This window comes from Symphalangus syndactylus, chromosome 19 (assembly GCF_028878055.3).
Source record: "Symphalangus syndactylus isolate Jambi chromosome 19, NHGRI_mSymSyn1-v2.1_pri, whole genome shotgun sequence".
NCBI lineage: Eukaryota > Metazoa > Chordata > Mammalia > Primates > Hylobatidae > Symphalangus > Symphalangus syndactylus.
Window position 1 is genome coordinate 24,554,132 of NC_072434.2, and position 7,546 is coordinate 24,561,677.

Here is a 7,546-nt window from a genome sequence, read left to right on the forward strand (position 1 = left end):
ATGATGGGTTATATAGCCATTTTTAAGCATCGATCGGGTTTATAATCATTCTGTCTGTCTGACCTCAACTAAACAGATATTATTTTTAAAAGAAAAAAGTAAATGATAAATAAGCTAATAAGATAGATTTTGGAGCTTTGAAAGAAAGAAATACAAAGAAAACTCCCAGGAGATATACTAGGTTAGTGTGCCACTAGCCCAGTCTCCTAGTTACAGCTAAGCTAAATTCTTGTTAAATACTAAGTACTTTGTTAGTGCAATGTATATATTATCTCAATCCTACTCTGTAAGCAATATTAGTGCTCTTGTTTTACAAAATGAGACGCAAAGACGAAGGAACTTATCTGGAGTTGTTTGGATAACAGTGGCAGCACTGAGCTTTGAACTGGGCAATGTGACTCCAATGTTCACACCCTTCACTTCTTAACAAACTGCTTACCTGCACAGCTTCTATATTTGCATTAGTAACAAGCATGGGTGCTATAAAGTCTTTGATTTTCCAGTAATATATGCAGACAAATTTTAATTCCAGTCTAAACAAAAGTTAATTATTGTCACCAAACCATTCATATAATCTTCAATCATATGTATCTCTGATTATATGTATAGTTTGGTAACAATAATTAACTTTTGTTTAGACTGAAATTAAAATCATAAACTGAAATGATTTTAATTGATCATTGTTTTAGATCAGTGGTCCCCAACCTTTTTAGCACCAGGGACCAGTTTCGTGGAAGACAATTTTTCCAAGGATGGAGGGGTAGCGGGGCAAGATAGTTTTGGGATGAAATTGTTCCACCTCAGATCATCAGGCATTAGATTCTCATAAGGAACATGCAACCTGAATCCCTCACATGTGCAGTTCACAATAGGATTCATGCTCCTGTGATAATCCAGTGCCACTGCTGATTTGACAGGAGGCCATGCTCAGGTGGTAATGCTTGCTCAACTACCACTCACCTTCTGCTGTGTGGCCCAGTTCCTAACAAGCCACGGACAGGTACCAGTCTGTGGCCCAGGCATTAGGGACCCCTGTTTTAGATTACTAGTATCACTGTTTCTTTTTAGGAGAAAAAGTTAAAATTTTACCACATATCTTAGTACCTCAGAAATAGTCAATTTTATATGCATGTTAGGTAAATGGAGGAAAATTTGAATTCTACTTGTTTCTCCATTTTCCCAACTTTGGTGACAAGGAAAAACCAAACCAGTTTATTAGTTTTATATGGTATATTTCCCCATTTATTAGAATGAGAACTGATTCCCAATTAAAGAAGAGAAAGGTGTCAAATGTTCCTAGGAAAACTGGCTCCCATTTTTTGAGGCGGTGGAGGAGAAGGCATCAATTAAAGTTGTGTCTCCCTGACATTAGGACAGCGTTGGAGGATTTCTACTCAACACAGATTTGGAGAATTCAATTACTCTATTCTGCAGAGCTTAGATAAATAAAATAATGAGCAAAATTGCACATTTGGGGAGTTATCATGTGAAAAGATAATTCTGAAAAACATAGCATTGTGATTTGCCTTATATCATAAGATGTAGTCTTCTGTCTTATCTCATGAAAACCGTCAAGACGCCAGTTTTCTGGATGTGAAAGCTTGAATATGTTATATGGAGCACTCAAGTTAATAAATTCCTGAGCCAGCACAAAAGAAAGGGTAATCTTTTAGGCCCTAAATACTACAGAAATACATTAAAGTCAGTAGAGGATTTTTCTCAGAAGTAAAGTGGAGCCAGGTCTAGAAGAAGAAGATGAGACTTGGGTGTCAGCACACTGTACATCCAGTCCTGCCAGCGCCATAAGCTTTCTATGTCCTATTGGCAACTCACTCAACCTCTCTGGGCCTAAGATTCTTTTTTAGTGCTGTAATCTGCAAAATGGTGTTGAAATAAATGGTCTCTGTAGGCCCTTTAACACTTATTTTTACATACTAAGTCAGACCAATTTTTCAAAAGCAGTATTTATTACTTTTAGTTTTTTCATTCACTACTGTAGTATTTGTCAATTTCTCAATAATCTCATGTCTATTCTAAACACTCTATTGTTAAGAGTATGTGCTGTTGCTGCCCCCGATATCCTAGATTCTGTGTAGTTTGCATATTTTTACATTCAAATATGGTTTCACATCTTTGCCTAACCTAATGAGTCATTTTCCAAGAACTCTCACACCCTCACAGATGGTAGAGCTGCCAGGTTTTACTTTATTTACATATGAAAAGGTTTTATGTATTTCAGAGCTAGCTCACTTATCTATGAGAGCTTTCTCAGTCACACAAAAAAAGTTGAATTTTTGGACATGTACTTATACTGAAAGGCTTTTTCTGTTCCTATAGATCTTCACACAGAAATAGAATAACGTTAGCATGTTTTTAATTGTTCTTTACCCTTGTTTTGATCCTTCACACAATCAGAAACTACAAAATGAAAAATTATTCCATTGAGTTCTTACTCATTTCCATTGCACTTAAAAACAAAACCATGCAGTTTACAGGCTTGCAAAGGAATGCAAGGATTTCGGTTTTTATTCTCGATGTTAGCACACAAATACACACAGTCAGGAATTGTCATCAATGCATCACAGCCATTACTTTCTAGATGGATAGAGCTAGTAGAAGAGAGTTGGCCAGAGTGTGCAGAAAGCTGCCACTTTTGAAATATCCCAGCTGAGGCCATTCTAGGTCTAGCCAACCCCCAACATGTCAGAGTCCAGCCTAAATCAACACAGCCACATTACCTGCTACCGACCATGAATGCAGGCATGAGCAAAGAGGACATCGTATGAGCCACCCGGAAAACTCATAGACTCATGAGCAATAATAAACATTTTAAGCCACTGAATTTTAGGGTGATGCGTTATGAAGCAATAGCTACCTGCTATACCAATTGAATATTGCCTTAGAAAGGAGAGGCTGACCACCTGTCTTGAATGCTGCTTAGAGTTCAAGTAAAATAGGACAGAGATGTGACTGTTAGATTTACATATGTGGAGGAGGAGTTTGAGGAGAGAAAGTGTGGCGAGAAAGCTAGAGATAGCAGTTATAGATAACTACAAAACTGTAAAAATTATCAGAGAAATGGGGATGCAGCTTGAGACAGATGTGTGTCAAGCATGTGTTTCTTGTCTGGACTAGGAAATGTTATCGCATATTCATATGCTGATTGAAATTCCTCTAGAGGAGAAAGAATCTCTATGAAGAATAGAGAGGGGAACTATTGCAGAAGCAAAGTCCTTGAGAGGGCAGGAAGCCTAGAATTCAGATCCGAAGTAGAAGAATTGGCCTTCAACAGGAAGATGACCATGGGCGTGGATTGACATGCGAGTAGGTACGTAGATCTAGTGGTAGGAAGATGAAAAAGTTCCTGTCTATTTACTGCTATTTTCAAACTAAATTTGGGGAAAATTATCAGCTGAGAATGAGAAGTAATTTTAGGGGACTTATCAAACAGGAGAAAGGGTAAAATGGTCATTTTAGAAAGTAAGAAGATTACTATGCTAGGAAAGTGTAATAGGATTATCAAGCAGCATTGTATGTCTAAATGAGGCTTATTGTCATAGTTTTAAAATGAGATTAAGTCAGTTGTGTGTTTTTCTCTGGTCATGGTGAGTTGCTCAGCTGCAGGAAGAGAGTAGGCAGGTAGCCTGATTTCACCTCTAAACTCATCATCAAAGACTTGAGATCAGCTCCCTTGTCCTGCATCTTTTAACTCTAAAGTTGAACTGAAATAATTCTTCTTGAAAGACTACTATGTCCCTAAACTTAAAGAAAAGAAAATTACTGGAAACAAAGCACTTAAAAGAAAGATAGAAATCTAAGCATAGAGCTCATTGCAAAAATAATGATTCCATTTTATCAACTTGAAGAAATATAACTGTGATAACTGCATGCCTCTCCTATTTCCTGTTCTTCCATCTCAGCTCTCTTGGAACTGCCTAATATTGGCAATGCAAGGAGTTACTAGTGTAGTGAGTTTGCTTACTTCCAAGACTCACCTGAGAAAGCTACTTATCAATGACATAAATGACTGGAGGACCTTATGCCCCGTGCAACATTAATTATTCATTTACTCACTCACTTATTCAGCCATAATTGTTGAATTATGTGATATCATACATTTGAGATTGGTAGTAGAAATACAGACATGGCTATTACCAAAAGTGACAAGTCCTGTATTCTTACTCCTACCACTTCCAGTGACCCAGCTCCTCAAGTCCAGTTTAAGATAAGTTACATTTTGAGTGAGCTGGGGTTCTCTGTGTCATCTAATAAACTAAACTCCTGCAATAGGTATGGTGAACATAAAGAATATTTAATACTGTGTAGTTTAACACAGTAATTAAGATCACCATCCCTCAGACTAGACTATTTGGATTCATATATAAGTAGTAAATATAAATATCTACAATAATGGTAATTATTATTATAGTTGAAAAAGAACTAAACCAAATAGGCTGATATAAAGACAAAATGAGTGTGGAAGGAGGTTATGAGGTAGAGAATGTCAGAAAAATCATGGTAACTTCTTTTGCAGACAGTTTAAATAGACCATTATGAAATTCCCTTATTTTTAAACTACAGTAACTAAACTGTTTCTTCGTGTTCAGTTAAGTAGAATCCAATGGAACAGAAGTTTCACTGAGCCTGTTTTATCATGCTAGCACTTCCATTGAAAAACTGTCTACAACTGTTAACTTGTTATCATTTTTATTAATGTGTAATCAATTAATAAGAACATATGTGTTCCACAGACAAACCCGAAAGATATTTAAATAGAGATAACAGTGAACATGAGAACCTTGCCAATTTTCTGAAGACCTGTTTCCTAGTGGAATTCACAGTTTGTAGTCACAGTTCAGAAAGATGCTTTCCTAAGCAAAAATGTAAATATATCCAAACACTCCAAACAAAACCACAAGCACTGAATGTTATATACATTTACATCTACAAAGGAAGCAAGAAGCTTTTCATGGTGACAAACTAGAATCAGCAAGGTTTAATAGAGCTGTGATTTTGCTGATTGAAACTTGCATAGACCACTGCTCGTGAAAAGACTTTCAAAATTGTGTGTGACCACACAGAAAGTAAAGAGGGACCATCAGGCGGTGAATATAAACCAACACAACACCAGCCATGAAATGAGTAAATGTTTCTAGTAAAAATGAACAAACACCACTCCCATTAAGTCAAGTTAAGGCCTTGCTAATAATGGTGAGAAAGTTGAAACAACAGTGTTAGCAGCAGCATTCAAAAATAAAATAATAATATTAAGGCTGATTTTTACAATATGCTAATTCCCTTTGCCTGAAGTTTCCTTTCTTCCTTCTCTGCCTGATAAAGCATATTAGTTTTTTAAGGCAGGTGTGATGGTTAATACTGAGTGTCAACTTGACTGGATTGAGGGATACGAAGTATTGATCCTGGGTGTGTCCATATGGGTGTTGCCAAAAGAGATTAACATTTGAGTCGGGCTGGGGAAGGCAGATCCACCTTTAATCTGGTGGGCACCATCTAATTAGCTGCCAGAAAATATGAAGCAGGCAGAAAAAACCTGAAAAGGACAGACGGGCCTATCCTCCCAGCCTACATCTTTCTCCCGTGCTGGATACTTCTTGCCCTCGAACATCGGACTCCACATTCTTCAGTTTTGGGACTCGAACTGGCTCTCCTTGCTCCTCAGCTTGCTGACAGCCTATTGTGGGAACTTGTGATCATGTAAGTTAATACTTAGTAAACTCATATATATACACACACACACACACACACACACACACACACACTGAGTATATAGACTATTAGTGTATATATACTATCAGTGTATGTAAATATACTAATAGTTCTTGTGATCGTGTAAGTTAATACTTAATAAACTCCCATACATATATAATATACTATTAGTATATATACATATACTAATAGTACTTGTGATCGTGTAAGTTAATACTTAAACTCCCATATATACGTGTGTGTGTGTATCTATATATACACACTATTAGTTCTGTCACTGTAAAAGAACCCTGACTAATATAGTGGGGTATAAGGGCTTGTCTAATTTGTGAATTCATGTCCAGCTCCCTAGGAAACCTGGTCATTTCCTCCTGTGTGATTTTAGAGCCCTGTTGTAGCCCTTATCATGTTGGGTGGCTTTTAATCATATTCATCACCCCTTTCTACTGTGATTTCCACAAGGGCAGAAGCTATCTCTTGCTCATCTTTTTCTCCAAGGCCTAACTCAATGATGAGCACACTGTATTGGTTAATGATTAATTAACAAACTTAATGTTAACAGTAATCAATAGTTATTATGATATAAGACTAGCTTCTCATAAACATGCCAATAGAAACTCACAGAGTTAGAACTTAACACATTTATTAGAATCTCCTATTGGTTTGCCAGAGAGGCAAAAGAACCCAAAATATGAGGCTAGGGGTACTCCTGTTGAATGGTAGAGAAGGGGGTGTATTTACAAACAGCCAGGAGAACATGCACAAAGGCTCAGAGGTGGAGAGAATATGATGCAGATGTGGAAAGTTAGAGGATTGCATTTAGGGAGAGGACTAAAATTGCTGTCGGAGAGGTTAGAAGAGTGACTTATGAAAAGCCCTTTATGTCATGCTAAGATATTTGTTATTTAATTGAAATGAGTGGGAAGCCATTGATCAACTTTATGCAGCAAATTGACATAATGACAATTGTGCATGCAATGATCAGACACTATCCAGTGGAGAGAAAGAAGGACAAGGCTAGAGACAAGGGAATCTGTTAGGACCTATTTTAGTAACTCAAGTGGGCAATGAATAGGTCTTTATCTACAGAAGGAATGGAGATAAGAGAGTAGAAGGAGATAATAAAGAGGTGGAGCTGACCTGACTGAGAACTGGCCGGATGTAAAAAGAAAAGAGAACTTAATAGAAGGCTGAAGAATATAAAATATGAATGAAAAATGGGGGAAAAAAAGACTGTGGGCACTCTGAAGAAACAGTCCTTGAGGACAAAGAGAGAACCAGAAGTCAGCCATCTTATAGAAGCAGGCTGAGCTTACATCTTGGTTTGCTAACACCAGCAGCCAGTCCAGTTTGTATCCATTTCTTAGGTCCAACTATTATTGGTTCCATCTTTTACTTTACAGTTGTTATCCTCTGCAGAAACCAAAACTAAATTGGAATGTCTTTAATTTAACATCGTATTGAATTCAATTTTGTCTCTGCTTCTACCTGACACAATTAACACCTCTTCTTCCCACCAGAATTTTGACCATAGCTCCCAATTTCTATTCAGTTGTCTCCATCTCATTTCAAACTAATGAAATCTATAGATTAATTAAACCTATAGATATAAGTATCTTTTAGAAATGCTTTTTGCTATTGCTATAATTAAAGATTTAATCCACAATTCTTTGCAGCATCTATTCTGAAGCACAGTTTTCAGTAGTATTGCCCCATTCATCATCTGCAGCAGTCTCAACAAATACACTACTGATGTAAGAAATCTCTAGGAAGAGGCTAATTGTACAGCAGTAGGGAAAGAAAGAAAGAAACTTCAAAT